This window comes from Chelonia mydas, chromosome 7, assembly GCF_015237465.2.
Source record: "Chelonia mydas isolate rCheMyd1 chromosome 7, rCheMyd1.pri.v2, whole genome shotgun sequence".
Taxonomy (NCBI): domain Eukaryota; kingdom Metazoa; phylum Chordata; order Testudines; family Cheloniidae; genus Chelonia; species Chelonia mydas.
Window position 1 is genome coordinate 11,308,959 of NC_057853.1, and position 27,668 is coordinate 11,336,626.

A 27,668-nucleotide genomic window follows, 5' to 3' on the forward strand; every position below is an offset into this window, starting at 1 on the left:
TTGTAGCAATTACAAATAAACATGACTACATTTTACTACGGTCCCTCAGGATAATTCTTAGCATATTTAAGTGGAATACAAATACATTTTAAATGTAAGTCACAATGAAATGAATCTGACAGTGCAAAACTCTTACGTTCAGCATTAAATGTGGACAAGTCATGTCCTCTGTTATTATTTATACTGCAATTGCATCTATTAGCTGCAGTCATGGACTAGGACCCCACTGCGCTTGGTGCTGTACAAACACACAACAAAAAGGCACTCCCTTAAAAAGGTAGGGAGAATACGTTGGTATTTGGAAAAAAGGGCATGTTTGCATTTTAACGGTTCAATTTAAATGTTTTAGATTTAGTAGCTGCAACAATTGGAACATGGCTCCTTGCTCTCATTAGGCAATGTTACCCGATATTGAGATGATGAAATATAAAGTGTGTTTGGGGTATATCTATAGCTATATCATTTTTGTGTGCATCTATGTATATTAAACATTGCATATCTATATAATGATAGCAAACAAAAGATCTGCCAAACTAACTAGGAGAATCATTTAAGCAGTCAGCTATATGTATATTTCACAGCTTTGTGAGAGATACTCTAGAGCCTATATCACTGAATTAACTAGCACAATGAATCTGGATCAAGTATTCTGTCCCTGAATGGATAATTACCCAAAAAAGTGATTAGCATTTACCAGTTGCAAGTTGTCTTTTATTATGTTATAACGGAGTTAAGGGGATGGGCCATCCAATCAAGCAGGAAAATAGAACCACTCTGATGCCAGTGTTTAAAGGTGGATGTATTGGATCTCTTATTGTGGGTCTCTAACTTGGATATGCACTCACTCAGCATGTGCAGGGCTTCTGTGGATGACTCTGTGAATTTGTGCAGGGATCAAGTGCAGATTATGCAACTGAAACCTACCCTGTGGATAAGAGTGACACTGCAGAGCAGATAGTGAGATTTTCCCACAATTTTTAGAGAGACCTATAATTCATATTTAAATTATTTGATTTCAAGATCTTTGAAAGAAAATGTGGGTGAGGTTATATTTTTTATTGGGCCAACTTCTGCTAATGACAGAGACAAGCTTTCGACCTTACACAGAGCTCTTAAGTCCACAGCTGACTGCAAAGAGTTACAGGGAGATCTCACAAAACTGGGTGATAGAGCAACAAAATTGCAGATGATATTCAATTTTGATAAATGCAAAGTAATACATATTGGAAAACATAATCCCAACTATACATACAAAATGATTGGGTCAAAATTAGCAGTTACCACTCAAGACAGAGATCTTGGATTTATCGTGGATAGTTTTCTGAAAACACCTGCTCAATGTGCAGTAGCAGTCTAAAAAGCTAACAATATTAGGAACCACTAGAAAAGGGATGGATAGATTGATATGACAGAAAATATCATCATACCACTATATAAATTCATGGTACGCTCCCACCTTGAATATTGCATGGTACGTTCTGGTTGCTCCATCTCAAAAAATATATTGGAATTGAAAAAAGTACAGAGAAGGGCAACAAATGTGATGAGGGGGATGAAACAGCTTCCACGTGAGGAGAGATTAAAAAGACTGGTGCTGTTCAGTTTAGAAAAGAGACGACTAAATGGGGATATGAGAGAGCTCTACAACATCATGACTGGTGTGGAGAAAGCTAATAGGGAACTGTTATTTACCCCATCACATAACACAAGAATCAGAGGTCACCCAATGAAATTAATAGGCAACAGGCTTAAAACAAATATAAGGAAGTAATTCTGCACACACCACATAGTCACCAATGGAACTCGCTGTCAGGGGATGTTATGAAAGCCAAAAGTATAAATGTATTCAAAAAATAATTAGATAAGTTCATCGAAGATATAGCCAAGATGGTCAGAGATGCAACCCCATGCTCTGGGTGTCCCTAAACCTCTGACTGGCAGAACCTGGGACTGGATGACAGGATGGATCACTCAATAAACTGTCCTGTTCATTCCCTCTGAAGCATCTGGCACCAGTCGCTGTCAGAAGACAGGACATTAGGCTAGACGGACCATTGTTCTGACCCAGTACGGCCATTCTTATATTCGTATGTTCTCTTGTGTTTCTCACCAACAGAAGTTGGTCCAAAAAAAGATATCACCTCACCTAACTTGTCTCTCTAATATTCTGGGACCAACACAGCTACAATAACACTGCTAACGAGATCTTTGAAATTATCTAGAGCATCCACCTAAAACAGATTCTCTGATCACTAAGCAGAGACTCTAGAACCATGAAGCCTCTGCTTTGTTTCAAATGGGCCATGGTCTTCTGTCTTTGAATTTACGATATTTCTTAAGGGTACGTCTACACAGCAAAGAAAAGCCCATGGCTGGCCCATACCGTCTGATTCGGGTTCGCGGGGCTCAGGCTGCAGGGCTGTTACCCTGCTGTGTAGACGTCCAGGTTTGGACTGGAGCCCTCCCAACTCATAGGGTCCTAGAGCCCAGGCTCCAGCCCAAGCCTAGACGTCTACACAGCAGGGAAATAGCCTGAGCCTTGCGAGCTCAAGTCAACTGTCAGGGGCCAGCCACAGGTGTCTAGTTGCTAAGCTGACATACTCTGAGTCTTCCAAGCGCTCGAGTTACAGGGCCTGAAGTACTCAGACGTACCTTCATTGAGGTCAAGTTAAAATTAAGCATGTGTTTAAGTGCTTTCCTGAACTGGGATGGTGACAAATCCCTATTCCTTTTTCCTATCATAACTACATGGTGCACTTCAGTAGTTCTTAATACTGTCACTAGCCTGGTGTTTCCGTACTATATATAGGGATAGACATTTCACCTGTGGGGTCTGTCTTAGTAGCAGAGCCTACCCAACTAGGGAAAGAGGGGAGCACACTTTCCAATAGCTGCTGAACACCTGAGGATATACACTCAGAGAAGTCAGAAAGGAGACAGAGAGAGATGCAATGAGCCCCATGACTGTGACAGGGATGCTTTCCTGAATAAGGCCCTTGGAATGAGATTAGAAGGCTGTGATTTGTTTTCTTTAACAGATACTTTGAGTAACTTCTGCATAGGGTGGTGATTGAACTTCTGGGATCACAGCATTTCAAGATATTCTGTGTCCTTGGGTCTTGTTATGTGCCTACCACGTTGAGGAACGATACAGAATGTCCCAGCTTAGATGTGTTTATCTACATTGGAGTAATGTGGGGCTAACAGAAAGCCCAATGCAAAGAGTTCAGTTGACTTCAATGGGCTTTGGATCTAGTCATAGAATTTAAGGCCAGAAAGGACCACCAGATCATCTAGTCTGACCTTTTGTACACCACAGGCCATCAACACCACCCAGCACCTACACACTAAACCCAGTTAGATGAAAGCATTACAGCCCTCAAGAGACTAGATTATTATGTGCCACAGGCAGAGAATAGGAGGGACTGAGGTGCCCTAGTGCTCGAGGCCTCTGCAATGGCAGGGAAATGATTAAGTGAGATACACCCAGATCTGGCCCTAAATTACCCGGTACTTAAATATGTGATCTAGTATAAAGGTATGGATTTGATGTCCTTCTGAAAATGCTAGAGATAATAAACCTGAATGACTTAAAAGAACAAGGAGTAAATGTACTGTAACAAGTATAGTATTTGGCTTTGAATACATATATTCAAGTTATTTTAAGGTAAGGGTCAATTTAATATTGCATATTTCAGAGATATTGCATAAGATGTATCTTCCTTTATGGAATGTAAATGCTGGCTCCTGACAAGGTTAACAGTGTCTCCTTAAACACCAGTTGCTCTTTAAAAGTTACATTTCAATTGTCACCTTGAGAAAATTTTCAGCAATTTTGTGTGATCAGAAATGGAAGAAGAAGGGCGAGGGGAGGGGGAGATGAAGGAACCAAAAGTTAGTTTATTGCTTGATATGTTCCAGCTGCAATCCCCATAGCAAAGTATCATCCTACTATTTTTCCATACTGGTACAATGGACTATGCTGATATCGAATCAGATGCAACAAATGCCCTGGTGACCCGTCTGCATTAGAATACAAGAGCATGGGAAAAAGAATAGTTCAGAAAGTAGGCCAGGAGAGTAACTTCAGCACAGCATCGTGCTGTTCAATTGACTAGCAGAGATCTCAGATAAAACAGGGCTCCCAGGTCCCTGGCTAACAGAGATTAATCATGCTGCTCAGCAGCAAACAGTATAGTTTAATAGGTAAAGCTGGCTGGGCTGTGAGCTCTGGTAAGTACGCCTGATATTCAAGCAAAAATGTTGATCTAAATGCAGATATTTTCCATTATCTGAACCTACTTCATATTACCCGGTCGTTGTTCTAGGCGGGGCTGGTAGTGCAGCCTATTGTGAAACATTCCCGACACTTCTGACTGTAAGACCCTGCTTATAACTTTGCTAAACTTTAACCGTTTGAGCTGAAATACTCGGTGTGTACTCTGCCTCAGGCTGAATCTTTAGGAAAATTATAGCTAAAATAGTTCAGTTATTTCTGAGAATGAGTCTAGGGACAAATAAATTTTGTGCATTGTTTTGATTAAAAAAAAAACACCTTAGCATCCTGTTCTTTGAGAAGCTCTAGCACCCCCATTCTTTCGAACAGGGACTTGAAATGTGTTTTGCTGTCCCAGTGAAAATCTGTCCAAATTCAGCAAAGTTTTATTATAAGCCTTTGAAAACCTGCAGTGTGCAGATGCTCAACAGAGACTCGCTAGATTTTTGCAGCTTAATTCCCTGGAGATTCTGTCAACGCAAACTAGGCTCCAGCTGGGGCTAGGGGACTGAGCAGGATTTTCCCTGCAATCGCAGTTCCCAGCTGCTCCAGGTAGTGCTGAGTCTGAGTCCAGGCACTGCAAATGCAAGCAGGGAGACATTCTCTCCTGTCAGTGACTCCCTCTGCTGAGCTGAGGCAGCATGGAAGAGGAACTGCCTGAACTGAATGCAGAGGGGCAGGAACAAGATTTGTGGTGGGGGAAGCAGTAGATTGGAACAAGGAGTTTGGAAGTGGGGGGAAGACTGGGAGTTGGAGTGGGGGGACTGGCTGGAGAAGAAGATTGAGAGCTGGGAGAGGAGACTAGCGCCGGCTGGCAAAGAGACTGCAATGGGAAGCCAGAGAGGGAAATGGGGGTGCAGAGACCAAAAGCCAGTGGCTGTGTGAGTGAGGAGACTGAGACTGGATGAGAAGCTGTGGGTGAGTGTAGAGGGAACTGGGAATGGCTGGGCAAGGAGACTGGGCTGGGGATGAGAAGCCTAAGCAGCGGAGACTAGGACTGGCTAGGTGAGGAGAATGGGACTGGGACAAGAATGGGATGTGGGGAAGATATGGGATTGGATCAGAGACGGGTTGGAGGCGAAGGGGCTGTGTCCACTAGAGCAGATGCTCCTCCAGAGCCTGGAATGGAACTTTAGCTTCCTGAGTCTGACCCTTCCTCTGATATCAGCAAATAGCTAGCAAAATGTCCCATCCTCCACTAGTGCTGGTCCACATAGAGGATGACAACCTACTACTGCTGTCAGTTACTCTGCTAACTCACGTGGAAGAGTCTATGCAGTGTATCTAAAGGTTTTAACGCTGCTGATGGCCGTGTGGGTATCAATATGATGCCAAAAGAGCACGCTCCCCTACAGAGCCTTAATTCCAGCATTCCTAACTTCTGAGTGCTTGACTTTGCAACTGTGCCACTGTACTTTTAATGCATTTTTGAGTGCGTAAGAGCCATTTAAGATCTATATTACTGTATATATACTTATCAGATTCTGTTTAAACAAGTAATTCCCACTTAAGTAGGATGTGGTGGAACCATTTTTGCCTAATATATCAACAATCTAATTAGTTTCCTTAATTTTAAAAATTTTCAAGACTCAAATGAAACAAAGACAAGGGAAGAGAACAGCTGCCACCTTTTAATAAATCTTCCATTCATGCGCAATTTGAAAGGAGTAAGGATGACTACAAGGAGTGAGAAAGAAAACTGTTTTTTTCCCAGACTATAGCACTTAAAAAAAAATCTGAAATTTTAAAAATGTAGCCAGTATGCTTCAAAGTGTAGTCAAGGGGCCAGCTCCATCAGCACGGTAGTGCCTGTGTGTTGAGAGTGAATTCAATCAGAATTCATGTTCAGTGGGTCTATTTCAAAGTGAATTTTCAACACTCTGACCCTCTGATAAGTACCCTAAGTGATTGATTCTTAATAATACATTTAATTATGGTGGATCTTATTTTAAAAAAATGTCCCTTTTAAAAGTCTTTTGTTGGCTTTTGAGAATTTGAAAGCAAGCCAGTATCTTTCCCATGCCATTGTGTAAGTGCTACAATTAAAACAAATATATATATTCTGAATACAAACACAGAAAGACCTTAATCCTGTAATTTCTTGCATCTGGGTACAGCCACCTGCCCATGAGGACTGGAGCCAAAATATGTAAACTTCATACCAAAAGATAAGGACTTTGAAAGCAAATATAGAATGGTGCTGGCCTTACCCCTGTAAGTTAATGTTGGAGCTGTTGAGCCCTGATTTTCCTCACCTCGCTCCTCTGAAAAAGACCCAGTGCTTCATTTTAAAATAAGTGTAATGATATGTTGTCTTATTATTTAAACCATCAAAGGAACAATCCTGTCCTCAGAGCGATGCGAAGGAGTCTAAAGTCCCTTAGATAGTCACATTTCGCTCCCATTGCTGAAACAGTACGGCAATAGTATATGAACAGATTATTGTACTAAAAATAACCCTGAGAAGCAGCTTGATTGTTTCTAAGGCTGAAGAGCAAAGAGAATTGTGTTGCAACAGCTCAGTCATTTCTGTCAATGATGACACGGTAATGTAAATTGCTGGATAATATGCCATCACTGCCTTATAGCGAAGAGAACTAGAATACTAATGGTTGTCTCATAGAGCATGAAAGGCCTACTCCTACTAAAGACGTACCTTTTTTAATGGAAATTTAGAGTGGCACATAGAGATCCCAATGAAGGGTTGGGGACCTATTGTACTTGGTGAAGTACAGACACCTAAAAAGATGATCCCTGTACCAGAGACTTTACAATCTAGATTTATGACAAGATGTGAGAAGTGGGTGAAACAGACAAGTATATTTGGGAGGCGGCTATCAAGGAAGGGGAAGAGGAGCTTAGAGTAAAAGGAACACACTTTGCATAATACAACTAAAGTATGAATCTGCTACCTGCTTAGCTATCGTTCTGTAGGCATCACGGATCTGAAGACAGATAAAGCTTTAAAAAGATTTATCTTTAGCTCAAGTGCTAGCGGCATCAGCCCAATGTTCTTCCAGGCCAAGTCCAGCATTGAACCCCATCTAGACCAGCTCTACATTGGCTGTCCCACACTGTGGGAAACCTCAGCTACCTGTGAAAGTCAGCTTTAATTTCCTTTTTTGCCACTAGAACAGAATAGAGTCAAAACTGAGCCCATAATTTCTGCTGGTGATATAACTGCCTTAAAATGAAAGAGTGTTGGACCCAAGATATTACAGAGGTGAGGTGGGTGAGGTAATATCTTTATTGGACCAACTTCTGTTGGTGCTTGTCTCTCTCACCAACAGAAGATGGTCCAATAAAAGATATTACCTCGCTCTCCTTGTCTCTTTAAAATGAAAGAAACGTCTGAATGTACACAACATACCAATCTGGGGGTTTGGTGGAGGAAGTGAATGGTAATCAGGCTCTGCGTCTTATTCTCACAGAGTAATAATAATTTTAAAAAGAAAATTAAAGACATTTAAAAACGGCTCAGCAAAGGAAAGCAAATTATGAAAGAGCAGCACTGCAAAGTCAAACTTAAGTAATTCACTTGTACCTATAAGGTTCATGTGCTATCAAGTCTGAAATTACTTACAGACCATCTAATCCCATTGTGCTTTTTCTATGAAATATCACTTTGGAGAGCTGCTGGTGGTGGTAAGCAAAGACTGTTATGAATGATGGTTCATTTTAAAATAAAAATGTTTTCAGGAAAGGCAATAATATTCTTTTAACCATCTGAGGGCAAACAAAATGATTCAGCGTACTTCCACCCTGCGTAAGAATTATTGACATAATACTTAATCTTTAAAACTGATAGACGTGTGCCTAAAAGCTAATAAAGTTCACCCTAATACAGATGAGCAAGTAAAATCGTAGATCACAACCTATGATAGCGTTAGATCATGATCATATGACCGTAGCCAAGGGATAAAGAAAATTGAAGTGATTTAGAATGGAACCCAATAGGTTCTATCTGATATTAGCCAGTTTGTGAAGCAAAACAGTAATGTCAGGAAGATACAAAGGTGTAAAATCCATGTAACTGTGTCCAAATGCTTCTACTCTTTGACCCTAATGTCTTTAAGGGGAACTCCCCTTAGGGTCAGCCCAAGAGTGCTTAATAATAAAAAGCCACAGCCAGTTGATACTGTATGACAACTTTAAATGGCTATGTGTTTTAGCTATTATATTTATGTAAAGATTTTTGAGCCATTTCTATATGACTCTATAACTGTCAACTTCCTCCCAATCTATTTAAATACAGGGCAAAATAAACAGTCTAGTGTTCATTAGGCTTTCTATTAGTAGCATTTTTCAACAGCAGGTGAAGCTATGTGTGAGTGTGGAGATTCGATGCAATTAAAGAATTAATGGTAAATAGTGGCCAATAGGAAATAAACATTGTTACTATACATATATTTTTATATTCATTTCTAGACATTATTGATCAGTGATTAATCTGCTTTCTAATTCTCTTCCAGAAACCCCGAGAAGAAGATTCAGAAGACGGAGTGGGATTTAATGAGAGTGGAGCAAGGCCTCTTAGTGCAACAGAAACTGTAAGAGCAAGGTACTATCTTTGCAATTTGGGAATTTGTATTTCCCTTTAACATACTCTGTTGCATTAAAGTAGTGCACGAACACCCCAACATGGCACAATTTTGTGCTAGGTGCTGTACAAACACACAATACGAGACAATCTCTGCTTCAGAAAGCTTATAATCTAAGTAGATAAGACAGACATACTGGGAGAAAGGAAACATTATGCCTGTTTTACAGATGGGTAACTGAGGCACAGAGGGATTAAGTGACTGTTCCGAAGTCTGTGGCAGAGTTGGGAATTGAACCCAGAACTTTTAAGGTCTATGCCAGTACCTCAACCACAAGACCATCCATTCTCTCTAAGAAAGAAGACAGCTAACTTTTTATTAATCTTTCTTTTGCAGTCACAATTTTCCATCATTTGTGTAAAATATAGCAACATCAATACAAATGTTGCATTTGGTCTCCCTCTATTGTATTTATGGTATAATCGTATCAGTATATGAAACTGCAATTGTACCACACCCTTTCATGGTTCATTATGAAATCAATATTCATGTGGTGATAACAATGAAACAGATGATAATCTAATGCAATAATTCTTGTTAACATAGCAGGTACACTCTTCCTTCCTAACTAGATCACTTTGAAAACAGAATTCCAGGTTTCTGAGCTGATATAACATTATTCTCTTTACTGTTGACGTTATCCAGCTGAGTCTTGTACTTCTGCAGTAACTATTTCTCCATTGTCCATTTGTTATTAGCAGTGTGGTGTGTTTGTGAAGCACAGAGAATCAATATGTCGGTTAATATATTTACCTGAAAGAAAAAGAATAAATTACCTCACCAGCCTATTGTATTAGCTTACTAGGTAGGTTTATTATGTAGGTACGTTTTCTAGGCAATTTCCCAACCCTTCCACAAACATATTTTGATAGCCAGTATTGATTGGCAAGATTTGAACTGAATACAAAAATATTGCATAACTATTGATAGGAGAAATGTGAAAGTACATAGGCAATCAGACGCTATGCCGGTGAGCACTAAAAATTGCTTATGAATGAATAGTTCTGTTATCTTTCCTATCCCCTAATCCTTGGTCTCGTCATTTGCAGTACTATTCTACAGCCAGAGACTTTCATAGACACCTTACAGCTGAACTCTTTACTCGTGGTTTTGTTTTGAGATCCCCATTTTTGGAAACAGGCTGTTTTCAAGACCAGTATGAGGTTAGTAACATACGTTATCTTCTCTGCATTCTGATCATAGATACTATGAAAAACATAAGATAGATAGCTGCGATCCATTTGTGAGACATATAGGAATGAATAGTTTGATAATTGCAAAATATGGTTTTAGATCCAAGGTATTAGTCCAAATCCACGTTCAGTTAATGTCAGTGGAAAACTGTGATGGCCTGATTGGACCTTTCAGAATAAGTTAGAGCTGTTACAATCTGGTTATAACTTCTATACTTCTAATTTTTTCTGTTTGTTAAAACATTTGTAAGTTGCAGATTGTCTAACTTTTGGGAATCAGACGTTGCAGCAAAAGTTTTTAAGAAATATGGTCGTGTTTTGAGGAGATTTTAATACCCATTGTCCATTAATTCATACAGTTTCCCCTGCACGACCCTTGAACTGAGATTGTCACTCTATGATAGAACATTGTGTATTCAAATGTTTTTTTTGTTCAACTCTGCCAAAATGAAATTGAATAACCTGGATATTTTCTGAGCATAGTACTGGACAATAAATGTACCATATTGTATCTGAACATGTGAAGAGGCAGGCTCATTTAATGGGCAGTGAGGAAGAGCTCTTTAGATTACTGGAAAATGCACAATAGAAAGACCCATGGAAAAATCTGTAATGATTGCATAAAAGAGAGGAAGGGTCAACTTTATATTTAAACTCAGTTGCTGTTATGATGATCAACCCAGTTTTCTGTGCTGTTTAAAAACATTTTTTTTACTGTTCAAATGCAGAGTTTGATATGTTACAAACTATCAAGCTGATGATATTCATGGGCCTTTGAATCTCAAATTTTTCTGTGCTTCCTTCTGAATTTTGTGTTAAGTCAGGTCTTAGCAGAAAAGGGAAGAAATCACGGATAATTAAAGCTTAAAATATTCTCATTTCATGGTGTGGCTAACAAGTGAAACTACAAGTAATGATGTAATCTAACATGTCAAAAAAGAAAATGAAAAGAGGAGACAGAAGGCAGGACAGAGCCAAGGGATGCAATGTGCCATGTTATCTTCTAATTAACTAACTGATCCTTTAAACTGTCAAACTCAGCAAGGAACTTCATGGCCTGGCTTCTTATTAATATTCATATTAGGGCACTGGAAGCTATGATTTCAATCCCACTGCTTATAGTTAAACATTTTTTTTTAAAATTCCTGGCTAACCAAGGTCTCAACAGCTTCACATTCATAGGGAAATGAAGGCAGGCCACCCTGAATTCTATAATCCACTGCTGGGGAAAATTCTCTGAGGATGCATATTGATTTCTGAATTATTAAGGGAGCTTGTATATTGAAAAAACAATTATTTTTCTTTTTGCTACGAGCAGCCATGTTGTTAATCACATTGAGCTCTACATTGTCAAATAAAAGAAACATGCAGGTAACGTTCTGTAAAACAATCCCACTTTTAATTTCACACACACAAATGAATATTGACAGGTTTCAGAGTAACAGCCGTGTTAGTTTGTATTCGCAAAAAGAAAAGGAGTACTTGTGGCACCTTAGAGACTAACCAATTTATTTGAGCATAAGCTTTCGTGAGAGTCTCTAAGGTGCCACAAGTACTCCTTTTCTTTTTACAAATGAATATGCAATTTAATAAAACCCTGTCATAAGCAGGCCTGGATGAGTTCATTTTACCTTGTAGGTTGCAATCGAGGTCCACTTCTTCAAAAATCTGAGTCCCACAAGAAAAATAATCTTTAAGGACTGATAATACAGCTTTTCTCTTACATTTCAATCTGCTGGTTTTCTCTGGCACCCAGTAGACTTGCCTCTAGCCTAAAGTCTACGGGAACAGCTGACATTTGGCTCATTACTGCTTATCAGTTTTGAACGGAAAAGGCAGCATGTTTAAAAAATGACTGTGTCCATCTACAATGCCTGTATTCTGTTTGGATCCAGTTTTCCATGCACATCTTTCACTCACTGTGACGTGCATGTGTGCAACGAAGGGTGGAATTAGGGCTTGATCCTGCCCTACTAAGTCAATGGGAATTTAACACTGACTTCAACAGCAGTCAGATCTCACCCCGAGTTGCTGAGGACTGTTAATTTCATTTTACACTTGCAATTCATCTCTCTCTATACACAGTATATTACATTGTGCTTTACGGCAGTATGTTCAGCAAAGGGGCAGCTGAGCTATAAATCATGGCCACATGCATAATACTGCTCATTGCAACAATAATTAAATTGTTTGAATATCATTAATGACCTTAATGATACACTTAAAAAGAAAAATGGGCTTCCAGCTCTCATTCCCAAAGTGTTTTCCCTCTATCCAGCTTCCGCTGCCACAGCTTTTCTGCCGTTTTCAACGTGCTGCGTTAGGAAATCAAATTTTCAATCCATTAAATATTTTCCACAGTGAAAAGTGTAAGTTTAACCCATGTTCGCCTCCGTGCCCAAATGGGGAAGGGAGCAGGTGCACCTGCATCCCTGCTGGTGTTGGGGGGAGGAGGAGAGAAGGAAGGAGTGCTACTTTCTTCTATCTGACATTTCTTCTTCCCGTGGACCCCCTCTTCAGGGGCTGTACAGCAGGTCTCTCTTGGCTTCTCCCCCCAAAACCCACGGGCCACCAAAGCACAAGTTTTAGCAGAGAATCTGTAGTAACTTATGCTCTGCCCCTGAAATGGTTTGGAAACCCCATTGGTGTTGTTCCTAGGGTCATTACTCATGCTGTCCAGAGGCTGCAGTGAGTCAGACGGAGTAGTTAGAGGCAAGAGACATCTTTCATTGCCTTTGGCAGACCCCTAGGATCACTAGGTTTGCCTCTATTCTCTTCCGTGAGGACAAGCTTCACTTGCCAATGCTGCAGAAACCCTGTGCCTGAGACACTGCGTGTGTAAGAAAACGTATGCACACATAGATAAACACAGAGGTCTTTTAAAACCCTGGTGTTCTAACAACAATGGATGGCCTCTCTGGGTCTTCCTATCCAGATAAAGTACATAGATATTTTCAGATGTTAATCCAAATATATAACCCTGCACACACATTGTACGCTTTGAATATGACCTATTGTGTGTGAATGAGAGGCTTAATCAAAAAACATTCAAATACATAAACTGTCCATCAGCTAGGTTAACATCAGAGACTGAACCGCCAGACCACAAATGTTGAATATGTTGACTTTAAATTTCTACGGGGAGCATATGTTATGGATCAAAGAACACACTGATTAATCCAACAGAGACAAAAGGCTGTCACTTTGGTCATGGTGGCATGATACCACCAGTGTTCACTAAGGAAATAAATAAAAGGGAAAACACGTCCTGGTGGAAAATTAGCCATAAAGAGAGGTTACATTCAAAAATACTGTTTTTATTAGGTCAAATATGTTTTCATCAATAAATATTTTGATATTTATTATTTTCTAAATGCCATCTTTAGCAATACTGGATTTTTTTTTTAAACAATTATTACATATCGCTTTGCTCTGCTGAGGTTTATATTGAATGTAATCAAACTCGGTGTTTCTAATTGTTGTAAAATCTGACTAGATTTAATTATATAAACCATCAAATGTACTCATAGGGAACCGTAAGGATTTGGGATTGCAGCAATGTTTTATTATATATTTGTTTTGTTTACAACCCTATAATTATACAGAATCTTATTAAACTAATGTGTCGGGTGGAATGCCCTCAACTCCTAATAACATCAGTAGGTGTGGAAGACACTTCAGATTTTCCAGATCCAACCCATTTAAATATTCATCAGGATGTAATCCGAGACATGCTAGTATTCACATCTGAAACCAATTTCCCTCTATGCGCGAGAAAACCCTGGCCAGCAGAACCAGTTCAGCTTCACATGGGAGTTGGGTATGAGGGTCAATTCCCCATGTTCTGTGGACCCCACCTCTCTAAAGGTGGGGTCAGAGATGCTTCTGTGCTTATCCAGTGCTGCAGGGGCTGCACTGGGGCTATGTTAGCTTACTGTTGAGGTGTATGGCCTTGGGGGAATATTCCTTTCTTCCCTGTCCGACACAGAGACACTCAATGCCCATCCCCTCTCCAGCGGGGTCCTAGGTTTGGGACATACTGCACTGTGCCATTTTTGAGTTTACAACAGGAACATTTTAAGCAGTCAGAATATGTAAAGTGTCAATTCTCAGTAGCACCATTTCATTTATACCATGAAATGTGCACAACCGCTTCGTTAAATAAAGACCAGAGTCTCAGATTTTCTAATGAGCTGTGCACCCCCATTTACCCTCCTGAAAAAATATCTGAATGGGACGGCTGGGGGCTGAGTATTTCTGAAAATCTAGCATGTTGTCAGTTTCTAAGCAGAAATGCATCTATAAGCAGAAACAGACATTTCCTTGTGCACTATGTTGTATTTGGGAAATGAAATGCTTAGCTCAATCTTACTTCTCTGATATTTCCACCTGAATAGTCCATCAGTTATTCTTATGGAAGCAGTTACATAATACGCATCTTGAAAGGTTTCTAAAAGATCACTGGAAAAACTAATGCTAAGTACTTTTTCCAAAAGTCGGGCTCCTAATAAGGTATTGTAATAGGTCTATGCATGAACTGGTTTTCTTATGTTGCCTGGTACACCTTTTCTACTCCAATTTGTGCATCCTTCCAAACCCCTCGGCATGCATAATTTTCAGGAGTACTTACAAGTTTCAGATATTTCTGCTACTTTACATAATCTCTGTACTTCATTTTCCATTTCTTTCTTATTACGCAATAGCTTTTGAACTAGCAAGAAACATGGTAGGTTCTGAATTATAAGACTCTGTTGCAAGCCAAGTTTCAGTTTTAAAAATACGTCCTGTGGCTTGAAAATGTACCTGACACAATACACAGTGATGGCTCATAGCTTGAAGATTTTGGGGATGTCTACTCAAGAAAAAAGATCCGGCGCAGTGATTTCTGATTATTCTTAGAGACGGGGGAGTGGCCTGGTGATTCCATCATTTGCATTTTCAGCTTCCCTGAGAGCCAGTGTGTTTAACTCTGTAAAGGATCAGCTCTCCGATCTACCTCTTGCTGTACAATGTTTTACTTTGTATACTGTACATTTTATATATGTACTCTTCTCGGTGGATAATATAACTTCCCGCAAATGCATGCATATTTAGCTGCTCACTTGAACTGATAAATTATGAGAATTTTCAAAAGTGCTCAGTATTAGCCAGTTTCTGCTCTCACTGAATTCAGTCGGCCTTTTTACCACCTATTTCAGTGAGGACAGTTAGGCCAACACTGCGCACTTTCTGAAAATCTCTCTCTCTCTCTCTCTAATACGCATTGTGTATGTGTATTTTATTCACAGTATGACATGTACATTAGATATGTCAGAAAATATATAATATGCCCACATGCAGTATGTATCTACACACAAACACAAACATTTTATTTACCATAAAATAAAGCTATGATGCTTTTTCTCCTTTTCCAGGGGAATTATTGAATTGTTACTACTGTTCTATACTGGGTGGATTCCTTTAACAAGCTGCTAATCTGTTGTGTTTTTAAGTCAGTTGTATTTGTCCTCCACTTGTTCCTCTGCATAATTTAACAGAAAAGCCGTCCTACATGCTATCCCATCTCAGATCTGATACTTGTACAGTGGCAAATAAAATCTCATACTGGGTTCAATACTACAAGTACTGAGTGACCTCCAGTCCCATTGACTTCAGACACAGCACAGGGTGCCTCTAGCTTTGCCAGAGGTGCTCAGAACCTTGCAGGATGGGGCCTGCATTGTACACACTGATAAAGGTTAAAAAAATGTATAGGAAACTTATGATCCATTATAGTGCTTGCCTACAGCATTCCTCCTTCAGGAAAGCACGAGTGAGGTCTTGGTGGTAAATTCCCATTGTGCTACTGGCCTGATCAGGTAGCATGTTGATTACTAGAGCTGGCCATTGGGAAGCAACATATTGCTAAAACATACCCTGAGAATTGTTTAGAGGAAACAATGCTAACACAGAACGTTGAATGTATAATAGAATCAAAAAGTAACAGTACTCAAGTTACAGTACTGGAACAAGTTATGCCCTTGCTCAAGGAAAACTAATTAAAGTCAACTGAAATTTTGCTTGAGTAAGGTATAAAGATCAGGGTCTATATTAATCATGAGCCAATTTGTGCACTGCTAATGGCATTAGCAAAAACACATATCCATTGGAGAAGAGGGGGAAACAATTCTTCCTATTTTTTTTTTTTAAAAACTGAGTCACTCAAAGAAAATCTATGACCTTATTTAGTCAAACTATAAAAGCTTGTTACTTATCACACGCTGACGTATTGATTCTGTTTAATCTTCCCCCTTTCCGACACTTCGTTTTCTGTTATCACTGTATAACACCAACAATAGAACACTGAGCAGAGTGTGGTGATTGGCCAATATACATAACCAATTTAAAAATCCTATTGTTCGCTGGAAAAACAATTAGAAGAACATGTCTATATTATATCTGCTCATATTATTATTCTCGCAAGTACATTTGAAATCTGTAGCCAAGTAATAAGACTACATTAACATGCGCCAATGAAAAAATCTCAGCTTTAATATGAAATTAACTCAGTTTCATAGGTTTTCAGACATCAAAATGTTTGGTGTACCAGGCTATTTTCTGTCAAAAGAATTTATCAGAACAACTGTTCTAAAACAGAGCAAGCATGTAAAAAGCTATTAAAAATGAACTATAGAAAGTGGACATTTAGCTTTAATACCATTGTTTCTCCAGAAATACTTTGTTGTTTACTAAATTTTGAAGGTGAATACAATTATTAATCTAACTTCCTCTTTGTGGGAAAAAGCATACGTGGATGCAGATGTAATCAGGGCCTTTTCTTTACTTTCTCACGCCTACTTATAGACATTTTATAGAGCTGAGGCTATCTTCAAACGTGTGGTGAGACCAATAATAGGAATTTACAAAATGGAAATTCCCACTAACTTGGAACCCTGCTCTAAGTTTTTGTATACAAGATTAATCACATAGATACTGAGTTTCCAGAAGGATGCAGGGTTCAGAAATGCATGTCTGTGAAGTTTATCTGGAAGTCAGCGATCATGTCCTATTTTGGGTCTTTTTCTTCAGTAGCCTGGTGAGGAAGTGCAAGTTTCTTCATGCTGTTGTCTTAGAGTGCACTTCCAAAAGACTCTCCTTTAACCCCCAAAACTCAAACACTTGAAGAAATGAAGATGTAATAGTTAAACTAGAATAGTCAGGGCTTGCCTGATTTCAGGATCAAGGGGCAATTTCTGTAAAGCAATCTATGTTCTCAAAAGGAAACTAACAAACCTCTTGATGTAATGCACACCATAGCGGTCTTATACCCCTGGTATATTTTCACCTTTCCTGCCCTACATACAACAACTTTTCACCCTTAGTGTAATATGGTTTCCAACTAGGATTAGGAACTAATGCTAACTGATGTAGTTATTTTTACAACTATCCCTTTAAAGTTCCTCTCTGATCTGAAGTGCTATGGAAGCTTTGTCTAGGGAATTTGGGCGAGACAGGGTTGGGATAAGAATCACTGCCATCAAAACTGCTGACATAATTTTCATGGTGCTTTTGCCTGCCTTCCCTTAATGCAAGCAACTCTTCCAAGAGTTCTAGACTCATGCAGTAGAGATCCAAAAATATTTTAAATAACTCTGGAGTTAAGGGTAATTTTTAGTCTTGCTATCAGGGCAGAATTGAGCTAATGACCTCTCTGTTCACTTTCTAAATCTGAACTTCCCCACTGTAAATTCAGACATAGAGGGGAGGGGAAGAATTACCAGCTGGTTTTCTGCCCGGCAAACATACATCTCTTAGTGGTGGGAGGCAAGAATTGCTTTTATAAAAAATAATACAAACACCAGCTACCAGACTCTGTAAGACACTAGTGAGGATTGTGAACACTCAGCAAAAGTTTACAGAACTTGATATGGTCCCAACCAAAATGGAACTGATGACAGCTATGTCAAAACCTGTCCTGGGATACATGCCATGCAGAAAGCTCCCATTGGGTTCATCCAGGGATAGATACCATTATGTCATAATGGAGCTGTTAGGCGGGTCATTTTGACACAATGGTATTTGACAGTGTCCCTTTTCCAAATGTAGACTTGTTGCAAAGTATATTAGTGAAAGGATGCAACACTGGGCACTAGGGGGATAACCTCCTTGTTACTCTCGTAATTATTCGGATTAGGCTACAGGATTTGCTCAGCTCAGCGTACAAGTGTTGCTCAGATCTGGTAGATAAAAGATATGTATTTTTAACCCTCACTGCACATAGCAGGCATATTACCCTTAACCATGGCGATAGTTTCTTAGGTCCCATAATGTAGGATGTAAATCCTGCTCTCGAGTTTCAGTATGTGACTAGGATTTAAGTATCTGTTTTGTGTGATTAAGAGTAATTTTGAGCAATTAAAGAAAACAGTTCACTTGTGACAGGTGGCAGAAAACTAAAAAAGATAATTGCTCTTTTTAGCCATCTGTGTTAACTGCCATTAGCAGAATTAAACTGAGATTCACCACTTTAAAATTTGAGGCAGAACTCCTTTTCCCTTAACTGAATAACATAACATGGTCTGAAGACTAATTAGAAAAAAGTAATTTCAGCCTGCTTGCCATGAGGTGCCTATTTATTAATTTTATTAGCGATGTCAGAGCTCCAAGATATGATAAATTAAACCACCACTTGCATTAAAAGTCTATGAATATTATCAGGGCTCAGAAAAACTAGTCATTCCTTGTGAGTGGGAAATTTGTCCTGGCAAGTGAGCAGACCCACATCACCAATGCCTGAAGAATCTGAACATTCATTAAAAAAAAAGTTTTTAGCCCTTATGGTTGCAGAGAGAACCTTCTAAATGCAAGGCAAGAGTAAAATGACGCAATGTCGTCTCCCTGAATTTGCAGACACCCCTAGGGCCTGTGCTGTTGCTCTCCGCTTTGGGCATGTCTCCACTGGCAATGTCAAAGCTCTGTGTGTAGTTGTGTCATAGCGCTGGGAGAGAGCTCTAAAAAACCCACCTCCACGAGGGGAATAGCTCTGGTGCACTGTCTACACTGGCACTTTACAGCGCTGAAACTTGCAGCGCTCGGGGTGAGGGGGTGTGTGCTTTTTCACACCCCTGAGCGAGAAAGCTGCAGTGCTGTAAAGTGCCAGTGTAACTATCGAAATCATGCTAGTGCTGTATCTTGGGAAAGCTATGAGCAGCTGCACGAGACGTACTCTTTTTCATCCTGAAGCATCTTTGCACACATGGGGAATAGTTCAGCATCACCATTCATTCTTGTCCCTGGCTTGTTCCTACAGGAAGCCAAGCCTGGTCTGTTCCTGTATGTGATGTCCTTCCATTTAGTAGATGATCAGTCTCTAGACTGAACTGACCTGGGCTGTCCTTGCATTATTTTCTTTGGCATCCTATCATCAATTTGTCTCCTGCAGTGTCCCCACCATCATAATCTTTTTGATAGTTGCCAATCTCGTATCCTGATTTTGCATTCTACTCTCCTCCTAACTACTTCAGGCAAGTCAGTCTAGGACAGTGGTTCTGAACCTTTCCAGACTACTGGACCCCTTTCAGGAGTCTTGAGTACCTTAAGTTTCACCTCACTTAAAAACTACTTGCTTACAAAATCAGACATAAAAATACAGAAGTGTCATAGCACCCTATTACTGAAAAATTGCTTCCGTTCTCTTTTTTTTACCATATAATTTTGAAGTAATCGATTAGAATATAAATACTGTATTTACATTTCATTGTGATACTTGAGCCTGCTTTTTACTTGTGAGCCTCATCGTTCAGCGGCCGGAGAGCAGTGGCTGCTGGCCAGGCACCCAGCTCCAAAGGCAGCATCGCTGTCAGCAGCAGCGCAGAAGTAAGGGTGGCAAGGTAGGGTACGGCCACCCTTACTTCTGCACTGCTGCTGGTGGCAGTGCAGCCTTCATAGCTGGGTGGCTGCAGATCGGCGGCTGCTGGCCGTGGCGTTCATGTTGTTTGGGAGTGGGAGGGCTATTTTTTTAATCCCGCTCCTGTCCTGCCCTGGATAGGGTGGACTGGCCTTCCAAACACATATATCCGAAACTCATTTTTTATAGAACCAGTACATCAAACAAACTAATTTATATGGATTTTGACTCAGATCTATACAGTAACAAGTGGAAATGGTCATGGGTTTTGGATGAACAGCTAACCATATTACACATATTGCAGTCTGGAGTGTTAGATCCCTGCTTGCTCCAGACCAGACTGAGCTAGCAGTGGAGGAGGCAAGTTAAGTTTCCCTGGCTGCCATACAAGAGGCACATTGGTTCGGTACAGGAGAGGTGACAGTTGGAAATTACTTTCATTTATTCTGGATATTCAAGGGGACAAGGGAAGCATAGAGCTAGGGTTGCTATACCAGTGGGCAAGAGAACAGTTACTTCAGCGAACAGCTGGAAACCAATGTCTGAGCAGATTGTCATAGCAAGGTTTACTACTGCCTACAGTAAACTATGCATAACTGTGATCTGCTGTTACGCACCAACGAAAGTAGCGGGAGAAGAAGAGAAGAATGGTTTTTATCAACAGCTGGCTAGCATTGTAGACGAGATTCCTGATCATGATCTGATTCTGATACTGGGAGAGGTGAATGTAAAGGTTGCTAATATGCCTGGCAAACCGAGATAGGCACTGAGTTATTTATGGGTGAAGGTGAGGCAGGGGAGAGGTATAAGGGAAATGAGAGCATTTCTACCCCACACATAGTAACCAGAAGTTGCTGAGTGAGGGGTAGAATACTGGAGACCCTCCCTTCTTCTAGCAGCTAAGAGTCTGCGGGGGGAGAACAAATTTCCTTTTACCACCCAGCAGTTTAAAATGTACATGGTACTAACTAGGCAGAGGTTGATACAAAAGATGGAGCCTATGAGGAAGATCCAGGGACAGCACCTGGACTGAAACCTAGTACCGCACCTTCCCCTTTCTTTCCACTACCTGGATATTGCAGGCAGGCTGGACTTCTCCCCAGAGGGTTGCCTCTAGTCCTTGCTGATGAGACCACCCATGCTTGTCCTTTGTATCTATGCTTTGCTTAGTGAGTTTAGTCCTCTGGCTTTAGAGTGTAACCTTTTTGGGGCAGGGGCTGTCTTTTTGTTGTGTGTGTATACCGTATTAGCACAATAGGGTCGTGGTCCATGAATAGGGCTCCTATGCACTATGATAATACAAGTAATAACAACAATAGGAGTCTGGAAAATTTTTCACTATCTGAATATTGTCCTTGGCTACTATGATCATACCCCTACAAAGCCATAGCAACAGCCTCTATGCTGCTAAAACAAAAGGGTTCTACTGAAATACTATGAAATTTCCTGAACATCTGTTGGACCTTTGAGTAATAATGTATTCTCAAATAAACTGTCAATTCTAGTGTAAACACTACGCTAATCACCAGTGAGAGGTTTCATTTTCTCACAGGTTCATCCTGTCTAATTACTGCATCTTCTGTAAAGACTAATACTAAGTACAAGTTCATTAAAAAAATGAAGCGATAATAGGGGTGGATTAGATTAAAGGCATCATATCTGGGTTTTAACCATTGTAGTCACCAATTATAAAACTGGGAATAATGTCATGGTTCCTTTCTTGTGTGAAGTAGTTTACAAGTGCATTTTTCAAACACTTGAGTATGTGGTTAATGACAGACCTTTTGTCATGGTCTGCTGAAATTACTCTTTAGCAGGGGAAGAAATATGCCTCCAATAACTAAGTATGTAACTTTCAGGTAGAGTTTCACATAGGTTAATAAAGTATGTAAAGGGAAGACAAGATGTTTCAACAAAACGATCTGAGATGATCATTAGAAAAGACAAACATAAAGGGACATATCCTTAACTGGTATAAACTGGCATAGCACTATCAAGTATCAGGAACTAGACTGATTTATACCATCTGAGAATGTCGCCCCGTGGCTGGATTACAAATTCTCAGGGGTAGTGTTTGTGTGATAGGTTTGTTGGTTACACAGGCTACTGCCTGGTATAGTTCAGTTCTCCCTGCCAACATTTGTGTGTGTGTGTGTGAATATGAATAGGAAACAAGGTGAATTCAGTATCTTCCCATGTTGGCAAACTCGGGCTTTCTGTTTCTAAGAAACATGAAGACTGACTCAGTGTTAAGCATTCCAACATATGCATGGAACCTAAATATAATTACTAGATTGGTGCTGGTCACTTTCTAAAGTGATGTAGGACATCTGCAAACACACTGGTTATTTTGAGAGGTGGAATAACATAACGGTGCCTTTTGTTGCTGCCAAGTTTCTCAGACAGTTGCCCAGGTCCAAGGTGGCAATACCGTGAACATTCTAATAGAAATTGGGTCTCTAGAGATCTGTCTTCTGTTTGTGATTACTGTGCTAGAGATGAGGTGGCTCTCATTTGGTGGCTTGGCAACTGATGTCACCCTCAAGTGCTGGTCCACAGAAATAAGGGATGACTTCTAGTGCCAGCTAAGGAGATATCTACTTTGGCACGAGAGGCAGATTTGTGATTTTGGAGCTAAAGAACCCAAATTCTGGTCTCAGCATTTCAGTGGTTGGGGGTGTGTGATTTATGTAGAATGATAATTATCTGAATGCTGTATGTGGATTCTTTACAGTAAGAGCACAATTAACAGCCTTATTCCTGCTCTGGAGGGGTTTTCATGTCCATACACCCCATGTTTGTCTTTTTGAATGTGTATGAAATTAAACAATAAAGTACACTATTGTGTATTATAAGTGCTATTACCCAGTTGATTAGCAACCCAGTAGCCAGAGTCTTGAGAAATGAAATATGCATAGATAGATTCTATATTAAATTGTTCATTAGGTTGTTTAATTGTGATCCATACATCACCCCTATAGCTTGCACGTCTTATTTAAACAACAGAAAATATTTGCTATCAAGGAAAAATGGAACAAGTTTAATTCTAGTAAATAGCTGTCCTATTCTATATATTTAACTTGTAGCTGCTCCAATCTGCTCTGCACACCGGTGATACCAGAAATGTTCATCTTTGTTTTTGTGTGCAGGTGTAAAGTCCTTTCTTCAGCAGAGGATAGTTTTTTTTTTCCTTTTACTTTAATTGAATATATTATCTGTAGATCTCAGCTCTCCAGGTGCTTTCAGCTACCATGTCCTCAGTTGTTTATATTTAAACTAGATAATTTGATGTACTTTATACCTAAGTAGATTTTACAATTTATTTTAATAAAAAAAAATATCAAATTGCCAAGGATTCTGGTTTGGAATATAGCAATCAATCATGCAGCCCATTGCATCTCTTCTTGGACCTCAGTCATTAAACAGTTAATATCTCAAATAATGCATTATGGCAGAGATATAAGCTCTGTTTCCAATGAGCACTACATATCACTAACATGACACATATGCACAAAAAAGTACATATGTCAACTGGCAAGTCAGCCACTGTCTGGAGTTCCCCAAGGGGAGGGATTCATGCATGGGGCTGCCAAACGAAGGGTCATGATTCAGTCTGGCAGGGGGCATAGCCTGGACACATTTTTTCTTAATTGCCTAGCTGTCATCTGAGACATGATCCTGGGTGACATTGTGGCTAGAGCAATGGAGAAAATAAACACACAGAATCTCATATGTACCAGACTCCCAAAACACTCTGTTTATTTGTTCAATAGTCATTATGAATAAAAATAAAAATAACTCTCCTTTCACGTCTAGCCATAACTGTTGCCCATCATTTTGCCTGTGTGTACAAACACACACAAAACTACATATTAAGAATAGCACAGCATAAAAATATGATCACTTTTCAATGTTTAATGTTCCACTTTTACATTCCATCTGACTGTGCCTTATGTTGTAACTTCATCTACTATGGGGAGAAAGGTTAAAGATATTTGCATTTGCCTGTAAAGCCTGATGGCTGGGAATGTACAAACAGTTTATTCACAGCAGGAAGCAGTGTAATTGTCAGTTCTATTTTTCTCTTCTAAAGAGTAATTCTCTGGTGAAAGGGGAAACTTCCCTCCTCCTCCTCCCCCCCCCCAAACACCACCAATGTTAACAAGATTTTACAAATTTGGCATATGGTATCCTAACTGAAATGAGTGCAAATGACCTAGCTGTTGCAAGGTAAGAAGACAGGGTACAATACTGAATATAGTGAAACCTGTATTATGAAACCACACGAAACTGACAAAATAAAGTTGATTTAATGACGGTAGTGTTTCCAATAAATGTGGAAAAGAATTGCACTGAATACACATGGGGATACTTTAGGGGTAGTCTCTTTGGAGATTTGCCTAGCAAGGAAGGTTTCAGAGCGGTAGCCGTGTTAGTCTGTATCAGCAAAAAGAACGAGGAGGACTTGTGGCACCTTAGAGACTAACAAATTTATTTGAGCATAAGCTTTTGTGGGCTAAAGCCCACTTCATCGGATACATGCAGTGGAAAATACAGTAGGAAGATATATATATATATATATATACACACACAGAGAACATGAAAAAATGGGTATTGCCATACCAGCTATAACGAGACTAATCAATTAAGGTGGGCTATTATCAGCAGGAGAAAAAAAACTTTTGTCGTGATAATCAGGATGGCCCATTTCCAACAGTTGACAAGAAGGTGTGAGTAACAGTAGGGGAAAAATTAGCATGGGGAAATAGTTTTACTTTGTGTAATGACCCATCCACTCCCAGTCTTTATTCAATTCTAGTTTAATGGTGTCCAGTTTGCAAATTAATTCCAATTCTGCAGTTTCTCACTGGAGTCTGTTTTTGAAGTTTTTTTTAGGTCTGTAATTGAGTGACCAGAGAGACTGAAGTGTTCTCCGACTAGTTTTTGAATGTTATAACTCTTGACATCTGATTTGTGTCCATTTATTCTTTTACGTAGAGACTGTCCGGTTTGGCCAATGTACATGGCAGAGGAGCATTGCTGGCACACGATGGCATATATCACAGTGGGGGATGTGCAGGTGAATGAGCCTCTGATGGTGTGGCTGATGTGATTAGGTCCTATGATGGTGTCCCTTGAATAGATATGTGGACAGAGTTGGCAACGGGCTTTGTGGCAAGGATAGGTTCCTGGGTTGTACAAACACCCATTTTTTCATGTTCTCTGTGTATACATATCTTCCTACTATATTTTTCATTGCATGTATCTGATGAAGTGGGTTTTAGCCCATGAAAGCTTATGCCCAAATAAATTTGTGTCTCTCTAAGGTGCCACAAGTACTCCTCGTTCTTTTTTTTTTTTTCAGTAAGGAAGGGTCTCCTGTACAGGTTTTGTTGTAATAGTGAAAGATTGAAATATGTCCCCAGCTAGCCAGTAATGGATATGGCTGATAGAAGGTCAACATAAGGCCCGTGAGGTGAATGTGTGCAGATGGAGGAGAAGGGAGAGATCTTTGCAGATAGGCAATGTGGTCAGATAGGCAGCGTGGTCTGAGCAAAGGGAGAGGGGGCTAAGAATTCACATCCTGGCTCTAGGAGGTCCACTGAACCAGATCCTCCAGTGATCACGTTGCCCCTTTTTACCACTCAGGTGTCAGAAAGGGGCCATAATCTGACTGTAAGTGTCCCTGGCCTAACGGAATTGTCTGCTGGGTGTAAGTGTGCCTGTTCCAGCTCTGTGTTCTGCCTCATTTCTACAACCGTCAGCCCTGCTGTAGGGGAATATTTAGAGGATGAGGATGAGGGCAGAAGAACTCCACTTTGCCATGGCAATCCTCTAGTGGCATAGGACCCATCAGACCCTGAGGTCAGCAGCAGAATTTAGAGCTGTCTGATGACAGCTCTAAGTTTCATTGATGCTAGGCCCCAAGAGTCAGGGAGCCTTACCCAGCACCCCAATTACCCTTTTTTATCCTGCCCTGACAGCGTCAGGTGTGATACAAAACCTAGTAACGCTAGCCTTTTAAGCAATCATTTACTAGCACTGAGGGAAAGGTCTTTGTTTTACTTGCCCACAGCATGGTCGACTAAAGCTGTGTACTCACTGTGCGATTATCATTAACCGTGAGTCCAGTGCTTGAAAGGGTCAGCCATTTAATTGCATAAAAACAAAAGTTTAACCACAAAAGCTGCCAGGTATCTGTACAGTTATCATTTATCAGTGGACGCAATATCTTCAGGCTACGTATTCATCAAATGTTTATTGATCTAAGCCTGGGGTTTTTTACAGGATTAGAAAATATTACTTCCGATTTAAATAGTGTTTAGAGGACAGAAATCAAATACCAAGCAGTATTTATATCGTTACAGTTTTCTTAAGAATGGCCCAATGGAATAGTTGGAAAACAAGAGGCTTTCCTGAATTTTCTCGAGTAAAATTTGCTCCCAAGAGAAGACAACCAGCTAATTATTTCAAAATAAAATGGGACTGATTTTCAGAGATTGAGCATCTGCTGTTCCAGCTGACTTCATCTGGAGTAGTGGATATTCAGGATCTGTCTGTCTATCTGATATATATTTTTTTCCATCAGGTTGCGGTGTTGGGTTGCTCTGTGAGAGCCTGATTGCTGAAGTCTTTCCACTGACTTCAGCAGGAGCTGGCTAAGAAGCTAGTACTCACGGTTCACTGCTATTTATTTAAAAGTATAAGTAGCACTGAAGAATTGTTTTTAAGGAACAAAGCATATAAAGGTCCTTCTCCCTGCCCCAAACAGATATAATAAAACAAGGGAAGGTTGTAGGTTGAAATGTGGGTCTTTTGATCCTGGTAGGGTCGATCAGAGAGCTTGATCATGTCATACTAAGAGTTTCCCTAAAGGTAAATGTGCACTTTTGGATAATTCTCAGCAGTTCAGTCATACCTGCTAAATCTAAGCAACTTAACTCCCGCAAGAAGTTGTCTGCTTTTCAGTTACTAAAGTATTTAATCATTTCATTACATTGAGCACATTTTCAGTGGGTCAAACCTGCAGCCTTCGGCCTCATGTCAGAAATATGCATTTAAGACCATGCTGAAGAGCTTGACTGCATAGGAATGGCTTGACCACATGCCTAAGTGCTTTCCTCAATTGCGGGCTTTGCAAGAAGATAATGGTACTGTGACGCTCCTCCCAGAGAGCACATTCCCCAACGTTTTGCCTTAGTCAGTTCATTTCTAAAGAAAGATCTGTGGATCACACTCAGACTTAATGAGACAGAAATATTTCTATCATTAAGCTAATCTTATCGTGAAACTCCCTGCATTTTTGTTGTTAAATCTGGAAAGTACTATTATTTAATGTTTCACCTTGGCCCTGTTATAGCCTTGTCCTATATACAGCCATAAAAGTGTGGAATTTGTTTATAGGTGTCCTTCACTTAAAACAGGCTTCAGCTTGCAGCACCAATTTGTCAGTGACTAAAGAGCCTGAGGCAAGGAGTAGACATTTACTTACAGAATCTTCAGACTATTTTAAATAGGCCTTTGGGACCTTACAATTGACCAGCCTACAACATGCCCCTCTGTAGCATCTCACTGTGCTATTTCTTTTAATTGACTAACCTCAATACTGGCTGTTCAAAATCACTTTAACCCAAACATGCCCCCGGTCTGACGCTCCTAATGACCTTCCCCTGGCCCTAAACACATATGGCTGAGACAATGCAAACATCATT

At 40.0% G+C, this 27,668-nt stretch overlaps 1 protein-coding gene and 1 long non-coding RNA gene across 2 annotated transcripts in view; one reads left to right on the plus strand and one right to left on the minus strand.

The window, feature by feature from the left end:
* LOC122466605 overlaps window positions 1–27,668 on the plus strand; it is a 164,234-nt gene that overhangs the window by 130,725 nt on the left and 5,841 nt on the right. Inside the window, exons 3-4 of the long non-coding RNA XR_006292248.1 lie at window positions 8,749–8,837; window positions 9,927–10,040. This is a non-coding gene — a long non-coding RNA (uncharacterized LOC122466605). The remainder of the gene's footprint in view (window positions 1–8,748; window positions 8,838–9,926; window positions 10,041–27,668) is intronic.
* Window positions 1–27,668, minus strand: part of PDZRN3 (PDZ domain containing ring finger 3) — a 198,240-nt gene that overhangs the window by 48,135 nt on the left and 122,437 nt on the right. The window lies entirely within an intron of this gene.